The sequence below is a fragment of the Pinus tabuliformis genome, chromosome 7 (assembly GCF_031772625.1).
Source record: "Pinus tabuliformis cultivar Carrire ecotype Pingquan chromosome 7, CPIR1, whole genome shotgun sequence".
Classification (NCBI taxonomy): Eukaryota; Viridiplantae; Streptophyta; class Pinopsida; order Pinales; family Pinaceae; genus Pinus; species Pinus tabuliformis.
The window spans coordinates 1,715,257,940-1,715,273,285 of record NC_142293.1 but is presented as its reverse complement, the minus strand read 5'-3'; positions in this window follow the sequence as shown (position 1 = coordinate 1,715,273,285).

Here is a 15,346-nt window from a genome sequence, read left to right as displayed (position 1 = left end):
ATAAAAGCACCTAAAGCCTCTAAAGAAACAAACAACTAAATCACATGCCTAAAAAAAAAATATTCTAAGAGTTCAAACCACACACAAACAGTAACTTCCTGTACTAAAAACACTACTTGGTGATGAAATCCAAAGTTGTAGAATTTTAATACAGAAAGGACGGTTGGAACAGTTACCCCAACAACCTGCTTAATGAAATAGACTGGCAAAAGTTTCTTCACAAAACTATCTCGAGTGAAGAGAACCCCCCAGAGAGTCTAAGTGAGTCTAGTCGATATCTGCTCCAGGTACAGTGAGACCCATCCTTCACCGTCACCTTAGGAAATAATCTTAAGTTTATGGACACTAAGGTTACCAATAGCAACTACAACTCGGGGAACAATCTACGATCCGATCTATGTGCAAGGGTAGAGTAACAAAGCTCAATTCCCTTGAAGGCTCCTCAACATGATCAATCTAAGTTTTACCAAAAAGTGACCCCAGGCTCCTTGACAATGGTTAATCTGAGGTTTACCATTTTTAATACACGCAAATCTTCTATCTTTCCCAATGAAATAGACTTGATTGTCTCAAAGGTTCGGACATGATCTCGTGATTGACTCCTTTAAGAGAAGCTTCCCAGAATGTATCAATTACAATTGGATTTATTTCCTACTACAAGATGTATCTACTTGTTTGTTTTAACTATCTTGGAGAGTTAATTACTCCCTACTCCAAGATACTAGCCTAAGCTATATTGGTGATAAGAGCCCTAGAAATCAAAAAGATCACTAGATCAATTTTAATTAAGCATTGCTTTTATGGGTTGTTCTTTAAGTCAATAGGTATGGAAATGAAACTTTGATGCTGTGAAGACTCAACTCCAAAAACACTAAAAAATGCACCTAAAATGATAAGCAGTTTGTTATTCTTTCAATGAAATTCTAGCTAAAAGAAAGAGTTCGAGAATGCAATTCTTTAAGAAACAATTCTTTCTTTCAACATGAAAATAAAAAGAAAATCTTTTTCTCTTTTTCAATAAGAACTCAAAATGAGACTACTAATTAATGCTCACAATAAATCCCTTTCCTTTTCCAAAACTTGAAACTACAAAAAACAATTTGCTTCAAAAGAGATCTACAAATTTTAGAAAAACACTCAAAACTACAAAACTAATTTTGAGATCTAAAAACATTTTTTTAAAATTGAATTAAATAAAAGCTTCAATTCTTTTTGAGGATGTTTTGCTTAGTTGTTCAATAAACTAAGGATTCATTTGTTCAAAATAACAAATCAACCAAAAAACATCCAGATATGTTTTCTTTTGTAAAAATGAAATTCAAAACTTATAACAAAGTTTGTTCAAAGATTTGCAAGGAGAAAACTAAATCTATTTATCACAAAGGATAGATTTTACAACCAAGTCAGATTCATCAAGAAGACGAAAAGACACAAGGGTGATCTAAGGTTTCTCAAGCTTCTGATCTTTGAGTCATTACAGAGACCAAGTGAAAACCACTCCAAGCATGCAAAACTTCTAGAAAATCATCCAAAACAAAAATACTATCAGAAATCACTCACAAGAGATTTTTGACAGGAAAAATATAGATCTAGGTAGACATTAAAAAACCTAAATAAAACTTAAATTTAACTGAAAGAATATATTTTAGGTTTTTCACAAAATTTTACAGGGTCCGCAGGCTCCAGAAGAAACAAGTGTTGTTCCGCTCTGTTTGCTAAAGGAAAAGTGCGGAGATGCCCGCATTGTCTATAAAGAGAAAGTGCAATCCCTTGGAAACTTCAAGAAAAACAAAAAATAATCCAGATTCTAAAAACTAGCCAAGCTAGCATACATCAATAAAAAGTCAGAAACGAAAACAAGTTTCTCAAATCAAAACAAAGGAAAACCAAAAATCAAATTCATTCCCCAACAAAGTCACCAATTTGTTGGCCAGATAAATCGTTCTTGTAGACAAGACCGATCTCCCTAGTATTACAAGATAATCTAACAACAAACAGACAAAGAAATCTATCTTTCTCTAGACATATGCCATTTACAAATAAATACTATAGAGGTGTTATGATCCTACCTTAGATCCAACACTTGTTTGTTGTAGTCATCCCTCGATCGTTTGAAATAGTTATCTTCAAAGACCTGCAAACACAAACAAGAAAACATCAAATAGCACCTACATGGAAAATATAATAAGTCATGTCTATTATGGTGATCAAGGAATCTATAAAGTAAACCATCAATGAACAGCTTATTGAGAAAAACAAACTTATTTGTATTAACTTTGAAGTAGAAGAACCTTACAAACTTTTCAACCTTGATGTTGAACAAGCTCTTCCTAGGGTCCGAAATAGGAATTTCCTTTACTTTGACAAGCCTTGCACTCCTCCAAATGAGATCTTAGAGGTATGTAATCCCTCCTCATAAAAGCTCAACTAAGGAGACTAAGTTCCAGCAGCATTTCACCTAAAAATTACTCAGCTTTCAACCCCCCCAGTAACCAGCCCAATGCTTCATTTTATAGTGCAGAGGAAGGAGGTTACAGGTCCACTTATGAAGGGATAAAGTCCTCCTTCAAAAGGATAAGCTCCTCACACCAAGTGGTTAGCTCCTTAAGGTATGGAGTGCATGAACCTTAAAAGAGCGAACTTGCCACTTCAAGATTCCTTCCAGAAGCTTCTAGAAATGACTGAAAGTGAGTTTTTAGAATAAACTCGTGCATTTTTAACTTTTGCAGGGGTCCAAACCCATCACACAGAGACAGAGTGGCCAGGTTCATAGGAGACATGACCATTAGGTGCGAGACCGCAGGTAAGACTAAGAGAATGTGTGGAACCAGAGTTTTAGAGACTTTTGAGGGCTTTCTCTTATTTTCAAGGATTGATATGAGGAACTGAGGCTTAAGACTTGCAAAGGAGGAAAGTATGAGTGATAATGGACTTGCACAGATTACAGAATGCCAAGGTGACAATTTTTAGTGCAATAGGATTCCAAGACAATGACTACTCCTATTATCATTAACCTTAAGAAGTTGAGGAGATCTAACTGTAGTCTCGTGGATCCTACCTCATATCATTAGGTTGTGGTTTCCCTAATGTCTCTAGTGAATACTAGGCTGATATATATTTTGTAGTGAAAATTCTTAGTTAGTTTCAGTGGGAGCCTCGTCATGTTCACCAAATAGCTCACAAAAATATATTGAGATATATTCGTGGCACTATACATCACTGCCTAAAGTATGATAGTAAGGAATTCAAAGTAAGTGGATTCATAGACTCTGATTGGTGTGGTAGTGAGACCAATGGAAGGAGCACAACTAGAGGATGATTTAGTATGGGAGCTTCTATGACCTCATGGATGAGTAGGAATAAAGATCCTATTTCATTGAGTAGTGCCAAGGTAAAATATGCGGTTGCATGTGAAGTAGGAAAATAGGTTATTTGCTTAAGGAAACTCCTAATGGATTTGTTCAAGAAGCTTGTGGGTCCTACTATGATTAATTGCGACAATCAAAGTTGTATCAAGATGTGTGGAGATCTCGTATTTCATTCGAGGATGAGACATATCAATAATAAGTTCCACTTTATTTGGAACTTGGTGTCGTATGAGATCGTCAAGTTTGAGTATGTCCTAACAGATGAATAGTTAGAAGGTATACTGATAAAGGCTCTTCCTAATAAGAAGTTTGAATATCTAAGGAACCTACTAGGTTTGTTAGATATTGGTGATTGTATTGATGGTAAGGAAATGGAAGAGATTTGTTGAGGCTTTGTGAGTGAATCATTGCCTGGGGAGACGTCAATCCAACACTTTGTGTTGATGTCTAGATCCCGAAGTTTAAAAGGTGGTGTTGGTTATTGAGCTCTATTTTGGATACACACTTGTATTCTTGGGTTGGTGGTTAGTAGGTAAGCCTGATGGTACCTAGAGGGGTTAAGAGCTTGAGTCCATCTTAGTCCCACTTGGACTCTATCCTCAGATCTTTGTTCATCATGATTATGGGTCAACCACACAAAACCCTTCTCTTCAATGGCTCTTTATTCAACAAAGGAATCTTAGGAGGGAACTTCACATAATGGTGACCATTGTTTATTAAGGGGTGATGAGTGGTTTGAATGGAAAGTGGCATTCACCCATGGTATTGTAAGTGGCATCTACCCATGGTATTCATCCACTGATGGTATTTATCCACCCATGGTATTCATCCACCCATTGAATTTACCCATGGTATTATAAGTGGCATCTACCCATGGTATTCATTCAACCATGGTATTTACCCACCCATGGAATTTACCCATTCTATTGAAACTAGAGGAGGTTATAACTAACAAGTCGAATTTGGTAAAAGGAAGGATTATCCACCACATTGTAGCTTTTATTGTTATTCTTTGTTTTAATAAAAAAAGTTTCTTTATGGTTTTGTTTAATGTGTGCTCTCTTTTCTTCTAGCATTTCAATTTTTTAGACCTTGGATGCCTTCCCCCATGATCCGAATCAATGTTCAACCATAATTATCTATAACTAAACGTTGATAATGATGTTCGACCATGTTCAACCACATTCATTAATACTTGGCCATACACATCCATGTTGAAATAAGCTAAACCATATTTAACAATATTCAACCATGGTTAAACTAGCTCAACTATAGTCAACTAGATCATCATGGTCATCGATACTTAAATTTGTCAACCATGGTCACCCAATGTTAACTATACCACCATGGTAATTATGGTCATCCATACATAAGTTGGTCAACCATGGTTGATCACGGTTAAACATGGGCAACATGTTCATCCATGGGAAATAATAGTCAACTATAAACAACATATTCAACCATAATTAACTTGGTCAAATGATGCTTATGGTTAACATGACCAACATAACTAACCATCATTAGACATGGTTAATGGTTTACATGGTCAGCCATAACCAACATGGTTAACCATAGTCTTCTATATTTAAGAATTAACAACCATGATTAACCATTTTCACCAATAGTCAACCATGTTAAAACAAGCTCAAACATCATTAAACATGGTCAACATGGTTAAAAACAATCAAGTTAAACCATGGTCAAACCATTAAAATAATGGTCAACCATTGTCACCATAGTCACCTGAGTTTAACCATAGTAAACCATGGACTACATCATCAAATCATGGTTAATGATGGTCAACATCGTTAGCTGGCTTCAAATGTGGGAACGTATTGTCAACCATGGACTACATGGTTGATCATGGTGAAACCATACTCAACCATGATCAATGTTATTAACTCATGGTTAGCGATGGTCAACATTGATAACCATGGTCACCCATAGATAACCAAGGTCAAACATGATCAGACAAAGGTCAACCATGGTCAAACATCTCTAACACCCTCCTCCTACATTTACCCAAGTTAACCAATCCGGTGGGGAAAACATGTGACAAGAGGCTACTATGATATGATCCACCTCCCTAGCTACAGTTAAGGAAGTGGAACAGACATATCAAAATCATTATGACCTTCCACACATGTTATGGAACCTTTAGGAGCTAACCAAACTTTCCAAGTGACCAACCTATGAGAAACCTTGGCATTTCACTTATATGGACCCTCAAATTCTCCCATAACAAGCCATGTATGCGACTGAGGCCTTCTAGTCACTCCCACAATAAGGCATGCTAATGACTATGGACTTTTTCTGCCAGTCTTGAGCTAGCGACCCTATATTTTGTGCCACTTTTTTAAAGCCAAGACTTAATCCATTTACCACAACCTAATGAAACTTTCAGAAATGGTAAATAACAATGGAATAGGGCTACTAATGCAATAATTTGTACAAGTACATGATCTGACCCATACTAGGCATGACAAGGATTTCGTTAAACATGTTACAAATATGTAATCTACAGGTCATAACAATAGACTTGAGCATAGGGGTCTCATACTTATCTAAGATTCATAAAGAAGTATTTTTGCCTTATTATAATAGTTGAATTATCATCTATTAGGTCATATATTGATTGTACATTCATTTGCAAATCAAAACATGATGAGATCCATACATCAAGTCTCTCATAAAACATACTCATAAACAACATATAACAACCATAATTAGCAAGGATACGAAAACCATAAACATCACACATGAAACCATACAATTACACATGAAATACCAAGGAGAAGGAGCTCTTATTAATGAATGCATAAGCCAACTAGGTCTGGAAATTCCATGAACCACCTAAACATAGATTGGGCTAAACTAGATCTTTCTTTTCGACAATAATCCTTGTGCCATATTCCAAGAAGGAATGTGGGACTCACAACAAAACCAACTGGGGCTTCCCTGGGCCAAACCACCTCAATCCTCATTAATAGATCTAGGCTTCACCACAATCCCCATGATATCGCTAGACATGAAATAAGCATGGATGCATCGGTGTATCCTACTATTATAGATCCATTTGGGATCATCAAATCCAAACATCCAAATCATTTTTTTAGGGCTCATCAAACCCTAATTTCAGTTGCTTGATACCCTAAACAAGTCACCCCTTTGAATGCCTCCTTCCCAGATACTTTCATGACTTGAAGACATCTATAAATAGCCTCTAGAGGGACCAGCCTAGGTAAGCCCTTGTAAAGGTGCACTGCAGAGTAGTTGAGTCCACTGCCAGGGTGCTTTGCAGAGCACTTAGGCTTCCTTTCACCTATGCTGGGCGAGAATGAGTGAAATTCACATAGGGTTTGGGGAATATTCTTATCTTTTGGAGTCATCTAGAAGGTTTCCTCACTTATCAACTCCCGTGATCTCGAAAATGGATGAGGAATGAGTTAAGGTGCATCCTGTCCTCTCATCCCTTCCTCCATGGATCTAATTCTAAGTATGGAAGGCCATTCAATGCCACCATTTATGACAAAACCTCCTACATCTTGCTATAAATTGACCACTCATCTAAGTGATCAGGGGTTGGATTATGTTGAATTATAAGGAGATAATATTGCTATGAGATTTGGATTTGAAGCAAGTATTTTAATGCTACAAGTTTTTCATGCTTTTGATGTGATGTGGATGGGATCCAAGCTATAGGAATGGCTTTTATTAGACACCAATGGTTGCAATTCCTTCTTCTATCTAATAAAGTGTTTGAACCTTTTTCCCATATGTTTGTATTGTTTCATAATGCCTACATGTGTGAATTGTATCTGATTCCTTTCACTTATATTCAATAGATCACATGCTTTGATCAGTTCTTTGTTTCCTGTTGTGTTTACAGGGTACTTCTCAAGTGGATTAAGTACGAGAAGGAGAAAAAATATTGATAAAAGGGAGTTGAGAGGAAAGAAAAACTACAAGTAGGTCTTATTATCTTCTCATCTTATCTATTGCTTATAGGAAAAGTCTAAAACACTTTAAACTGTTGTTGTACATACAACTACTTATCTAGGGAATTAGTATTTATCCGTAGATACCAAATTCTCCAAAAAAAATTGGCGACTCTGCTGAGGAAGAATACTCTTTCCTAGTAGCCTATCCACCTCCTAAGATATCCTTGTAGACCCTACTTACGTTCATTGAATGCATTTCAGCTCTTTTGCATTGAATTTTGGTCAAAAATTGAGGTTAGATGACTCTTGAGTGGCCTCTCAAGAATCAAGATAGGCTTGGTCAGGGGATAGTGCTCTGCAAAGCACCCTTTAGTGAGAGACAGTGTTGTTCAGTGTATTTAGGCCCTCTTTGACCTGTGTGGATCAACCTTAGGGAAAATTTTCACCTTTGGATTGAGTTTTTTACCAAATTTTCTCTGTTTGATTTGTTGATGATTGCTCAATGAATGTCATGTCTCAGACAACAAGTTTTTATCTCTTTTGCCAGCCCTAATTTGAATTGATTGATTAATGTCTCTTAAATGCTTTCTTTGTCATTATCAGTCTACAGTCAAAGTTAGAATATAGTTGATTAATATTTTTCCGAAAGAAAGTGTTGTAAAGTCTTCTTTCCTTTGAAACAAAATTGTCGTCAAAGTCTTCATTCTTATTAAAGATTGATTGATTGTATGTGCATATTTCCTTTTTGTTCATCATAACATTAAGGGATTCAAAAAGAAAAACTTTCATCGTTCATATTGTAGTTTTTGAATGCTTGAAAGGAATAGCTAGGGCAATTGCATTAGATGTGCTCTTTTCTCTTTGTCAAAGATTTGATTGCTCTATCCCTACTAGCTAAGGTTTTCATTGTTCAATTGAATGAGAAGAATGCTTATCATATTAGTTTCATTTTAGGAATTGCAGACATACATCACGTGGTGAACCTTGAGAGGAAAATCCTAAAGAGCATCAACTTAAAATTTATTTGAATTTACCTGATGGAGCATTGTCACCTAACGAAAAACATTTAGTGGTTCTAGTCTAGAGACGTGTTCCAACATTGTAAAACAAAGTAGTTGTTTCCAACTTGTCTGCAATACATCTCGAGTGTGATACTTAATTCCATGTATGTGAGCACATCATAACTCGTCCACATACCTTCGGGTATATAGGGCAGTGTTACAGTATGTAAAGTATATGGGAATGCTCTCATTGTGCAGTTTTCCATTAGACAATGCTTATACGGATTGGGCCTCCACGTACTTTTAGGTATATATGGGAGGAAAACACTAGGTTTTTTTCCATTCTTAGGTAACTGAGTTGGCCACCTTGTACACTATGATACACCAAACACAACATTCGAGGAGATTTCCTGCCCGTACTTCTCGGTTTGCCGAGAGGTATTTTGCAGTTCACAGTTCCTTGGTAAACCTTTTGCCTAGATTATCCCTTTTGTTTTGTTATGTTACTTTTATTAAAATAAAATTAATGGACCATGTATAACATCCTCCCTGCTCACTCCTTAGTTGATCTTAGGTTGAAACATATGGCAACAAAACTAGAGTCCACCAATTAAGGAATTCCTTTTAATGGGAATCCTAGTCCTTTTCCTCCTTTTGGAAATATTGGTGCTCCTTATACGGCTACATTATCCCTAATGGGTTTTACCATTGGCTTACCAATATCGTTGTTTTCAACCTCCATGGTTCAAAATGTCGTGATTTCTCTGCAATCGAGTACACCTCCAACTAGACCAAATCAACCTCAAGTTGATCCTACATTTGACCGTTTGCCTTCTTCCTTGGTTTTTTATTCCTCCTCTTCTTCCTCTTTGCCTCCTGAAAGTGTTGGTACTAGTAACCGGGTGGCTAAGAAGAAGAAGGAAGGGAAGAAGAAGAAGAAACAAATTTAGCAGAGGGGAAACCAAGCAACCATTGCTTTAAATGCAACATTTGATGAGAAACCATCCGTCAAGCCTCAAAATGTTCGATACCCATGAAAAAATTGTGTGGGAGACATCTTCTTAGAAATTGTCCTGATATTCCCTAGATCTTAGAAGAATGTTCTTCTCGTTCACATCATCCTATGTCATCAACTTCTGGAGATCATGTTGGTGACACACCATTAGCTATTGGTAGTGAATCTCATGGAAAGAATAGTAAAGTTAAGTTTCCCTGTAGGTCATCTGAAGAGAATCACCCCATTCACCTTTGTCCCTATCTGGATGAAGTCAAAAAAGTGTTGGATAACCGTCCTGCTTCACCGCAACGATTTCCATCTGGTTATAGGAAACTCTCACTAAATCCTTCACTAGTTGACGAATTGACTGACTCAAATCAACCGTCTGCCAAACCCACTCTCTCTGAAAGTGAATCCTATGAGTCTATACCTGACCCAAATCAATAGGTCGAGGAAACAATTGACCCCATTTCACCTTTAGTTAATCGTACCTTTCCCACAGAGAGTGAGTATGATACCACTCAGGTTCTTTTTGTTTATTTAGATTTTAGTGAGCTTGGTGAAATCCTCGTGTTCCATCAAGAGAGGAGGAAAATCCTCCCATTCTTGTAACTCAAGGGGTTAATTCTTCCATTCCTACGTACCCTGTCAAGGTAGTCTAGTCACCTCCTTTTATTGGAATTGGTTGGCAAGTTTCCTTATTACTTCTTATGTGCCTTTCCAGATCATAGTACAGGTTTGTAATATGATTGTATCAGGCACTATTATAGATGAAGGCACATGAGTGAGTATCCTTTCCTCTACTACTTGGAAAGCGCTCGGTTCACTGCCACTTGTGCTGGTTACCCAGAATCTGTTGGCTTTTAACAGAGGAACCAGTCAACCATTAGGGATCCTTCCTGAATTTCCTATTACTTTGGGAGGAAAAATCATTTATGTGAATGTGATGGCAGTCCCAAGCCCTTTAGATTACAATTTAATTCTTGGGCACAACTATGTTTATGACATGGGAGCCATTGTTTCAACACTCTTTCAAGTGATTTGTTTCTCGCATGAAGGCATAATTGTCATCGTTGACTAGCTTTCGTTTCCTAGTCCAAATATGGCTTCCAGTCAACCATCTTCCCTAAGTGGTCCTTTTGTACTAATGGTATCATCCCCGCCATGGGTTAATTATGTGGCAACCCATTCCATACCTACATCAACTGATGATCAAGTTAGTGATGTTGTACATCATGTACTAGAGGCATTAGAACTAGTTCTCTCCTTCATGACCTACTATGAGTTGTGATTGAACCGTGAGGACAGTTCTTGGTCTTGTGTCAACCTCGTTAAAAAATGAAACAACGGTATATGAGGATAGTTCCTGGTCTTGTTTCAACCTCGTTGAAAAATGAAACAAAGTATATGAGGATAGTTCTTTTACTGTGTCAACCTTATTAAGAAATGAAACAACTCCCATGAAGATAGTTCCTTGTCTTGTGTCAACCTCATTAAAAAAATGAAACCAAGGATATGAGCATAGTTCCTTGTGTTTGTTTCAAGCCCATTAAAAAATGAAACAAGGACCCCTAAAGCAAAGTTCTAAGTCGAGTCTTTGATTAGCTCTCGTACAATCCCAATCGAGTCTTTCACTTGATCTCGTGAAAGAACCTTCGTTCCATCCACATGATAGCCACGAGTAGCCTACTTAGGTGAATGTAATGAAGCTTGAGGGGCATCCACCTAATGGTAAAGTTAAGTTTCCCTATAAGTTATGTGAAGGGAATCACCCCATTCACCTTTCTCCCTATCTAGACAAAGCCAAAAAGGTGTTGGATAACCATCCTACTTCACAACACCAACTTCCATATAGTTACAAGAGACTCTCCCTTTCATCATGTTGGGGGCATGTAAACCAATCTCAAGCATAGTTCTTCATTTCAAGCTTGTGTAAAAATGAAACTAAATCCAAGCATAGTTTTTGGTTTCAAGCTTGTGTAAACATGAAACTAGATCCAAGCATAGTTTCCTATGGTTCAAGCTTGTGTAAAAATGAACCCATCTCTATTTTACACCTCGTGATTATCATTCTATCAACGTTTTCTGTCAAATGAGCCTTGGTTTTTCGCTTTCCATCGTCACTATCTGTTTGGCCAATCATACGCTTTCACTTGGTTGTTTTACCCTTTTTGAGGAATAGTTGTAATGAGTGGTCTTATTAGCCAACCTCTTCACATAAGTCAACATGTTTTGAGAAGTTCCAACATCACCGGAACCAGTTGCTATCCTAGACACCACTCATTCCTCAAAATGGAGTCCTCTTTAAGCTCTTTTCAGACCCTCTAAACATGAAAATATTGTCGAGTGCTTGTCCTTTTCAGCTCATTAACGTATTGGAAACGATATCTCTCTTGTATTATTTTATGTTTTTTCTGGCTTGAGAGATTAATATACAAAAATGAACTTGTGGAGTTCTCTTTTCATCCCTTTTCAAACTCTCTGAACATGAAAAGGACCAAGTTATCTTTGTCGTTAAACTCGTTAAAACATTAAATAGTGACAAACTTGTCCATCTAGACAAGACCAAGTTTCACCTTCGCTAGACTCATTAAAATATCAAATAGAGATGGATTCACCTGAAGGTGGAATTGTATAACAAGCATATGTTATCATTTTCAAGCTTGATAAAAATAAAGAGGTAGTAGTTAGCAATGACTGGGGAAAATGGGAAAAATGGGAAAACCACGTTATGGTAGTAGGTCGCTCTTGAACATGACACTTTAACTCCATCACCGTGACTATTTGGGTTGGGTTATTAGCTTGATGGTTATCACACCGTTGGTTTATCATACCATCCATCACTTTGCTTGGGTCAATGCTACCAATTCATTTCAGTGTTTCCGACATGTTCAAGAGAATTCATTCAGTCAAAATTCATCTTTTGCAATACCATAAACCTTCATTTTCATGACCACCATTCCTAAAACCTGTTTCTTCAGTCAAATTCCATCTCTAAAATCACTACACTAGTTTTTTGTTGTTGATGTGGGATACATCAAGGCCATCCTACGACGAGTCAATTCTTACTGACATCAGCTCATTATCCAAGAAGTTGACTTAGAAACACCCTTCCAGTACCTTAAGGCTTGCATTCATCAATGGCAGGTTTCTCGCTTCCGGTGATAGGCATACATCAATGGCCTTTGGTTGAAAGAATTTGTATGGTGTTCGAAATCAAATCATCCATTCACACCGTGAAGAATGTACTGCAGTACCTTGAGGATCATTGTCATTATCGGTGATTTCTCTCACATCTGTTAACATCTTACATCATTGGCTGGTAATCAGATGGTGTCTTCCCACGTTTGACTTCAAATCACTTATTCACATGGTTAGACTTGTACTTAAGTGAATGATTAAATGAGATAGAAGACCCTAGATCTAGTTTCATCCATCTAGGCTAAGATTTCAGGAGTACTAAAGCATATGTTCAATGGCTTTATGTTGATGGTCATTCTGATCATGGGTCTATATCTGTAGATGACTATTTATGTACATGTAATGAAAGTTTATAAGCTGAGCATGGGTATGCCTTCCCTCAGCAATTCATGTAAAATCCAATATCATCATATATGTATTGTAATTGATGCAAGTTACCTTCCACTTTGATACCTCCTCATCACATCGTAAAGAATTTCATTCGACATTGGCATTTTTTTGACTTCATGCTTTATGGTGCAGATCTTACAGATCCATTTGGGCACATCAAATCCCAACATCCATATCAATGTTTTAGGGCTCATCAAACCCTAATTTTAGTTGCTTCATGCCCTAAACAAGTCACCCCTTTGATTGCCTCCTTCCTAGACAGTTTCATGATTTGAAGACATCCAGAAATAGCCTCTAGAGGGACCAGTGCAGGTAAGCCCTTGTAAAGATGCGCTACAACACAGTTGAGTCTGCTGCCAGGGTGCTCTGTAAAGCACTTAGGCTTCCTTTCACCTGTGGTGGGCGAGAATGAGTTAAATTGACATAGGGTTTGGGGAATATTCTTATCTTTTGGAGCCATCTAGAAGGTTCCCTCACTTATCAACTCCTATGAGCTTGAAAATGGATGAGGAATGAGTTAAGGTGCATCCCACGCTCTCATCATTTCCTCCATGGAACTAATCCTAAGTATGGAAGGCCATTCAATGCCACCATCTATAACAAAACCTGCTTCATCTTCCTATAAATTGAGAACTCATCTAAGTGATCAGGGGCTGGATTATGTTGAATTGTAAGGAAATAATACTGCTATGAAATTTGGCTTTGAAGCAAATATTGTAATGCTACAAGTTTGTCATGCTTTTGATGTGATGTGGATGGGATCCAAGCTAGAGCAATGGCTTTGAATTATACACCAATGGTTGTAATTCCTTCTTCTATCTAATAAAGTGTTTGAACCTTTTTCCCATATGTTTGTATTGTTTCATAATGCTTATATGTGTGAATTGTATCTAATTCCTTTCAGTTGTATTCAATAGATCATGTGCTTTGGTCGGTTCTTTGTTTTCTTTTGTGTTTATAGGGTACTTATCAAGTGGATTAAGTATGGGAAGGAGAAACAGGATCAATACAAGGTAGATGAGAGGAAAGCAGAACTACAAGTAGGTCTTCTTATCTTCTCATCTTATCTATTGCTTATAGGAAAAGTCTCAAACACTTTAAACTGTTTTTCTACATACAACTACTTATCTAGGGAATTAGTATTTATCCAAGATACCAAATTCTCCAAAACACCTGCCATTATCAATCAAGGGATTCCTAGGCCTACGAGGTATCCACCCTATGGGATTTAGTGTGTATCCTGAATTTACCAATCAAGGGATTCTTGGCTCCAATCAATGGTATTCACCACTGAGATTTACCTTGTATCACTTCATTCACAGGTCAATGGATTCCTCAGCTCAATCAAGGTGTTCACGTTCAGGGTTTACCATGTTTCCCATCCTGGGATTCAAAGGCCTTGTGAATAATCCTAGGGGGACCTCAATAAGTTTTGAGTCCATTCAATAATCTATCTCAACCAAATACAAGAGAACCTACCACACCATGGCTATTCAGAAATGGTAAGGCAAGGCTGAAAAACACTGTCACATATGGCATAACCCATACCAATGACAACAAGAGATCCAACAACACACATGCATGTAATATTGATAGGAATTTAAATAGGAGTGCAAAAAATTACAGATATAACCATAAATACAGAGATGTAGCAGAAATAACACTTCCTTTCATTAATATAAAATAATGAAATATGCCTACAAACAAAATGGAAATGAGACTAGCTCAGGCGATGGTAACTTATCTCTAAGAAGAGATGTGGCAGCTACATGACTCTGAATAAGCTATAATGAGGCTAAAGGGCCTTTTTATTATTGAACAATAAGATAAGACCCTAAACAACCAAAACCCTAACCCGAGGAGATGTAACATCAAGAGTTTATGGGCCCTGTTGGGGTTAGTTGGGAAACCAACTTGTCAGGGTCGTAAATTTGTCATATTATCTCTATTTGACACACATGATACCTGTTTGGAAACATATCTTTGAGAAATACAACTAAAAACATGATTTCAATGGAATCACCTAGAATGAATAGTGCCAAAAAATGTCGTTTAGGGCCTCAAAACAGCTCCAGAAGTTTAGGACCAGAAAAACTACCAAAAATAGTAAACTATGCTACAGTTAAGCAAATTGAAAACATGAAAGAAATAATGGTGGGGGTCCATGTGGAATAAGTGGGTGGCCACCAATATCCACCTGCATCATTCCTCCACCCTTACGAAGCAATGGTCTCCATTGTGTTCAATTCCTCCATGAGATGAGGAAATTTCTATCGAACTTGGTCCCTAGTGAGTCATTTTCGTTGGCATAGGAGTTGGCCAGCTTTGACAACTCGATATATTTGGATCTTCTACTAGTGAGTGTTATTGATCTATGTGTCCATGATCTGATCAGTTGCATCTTGTTTCATGTAGTCAAGATTTAATTCTCTTGGTGTGAGGTATTCT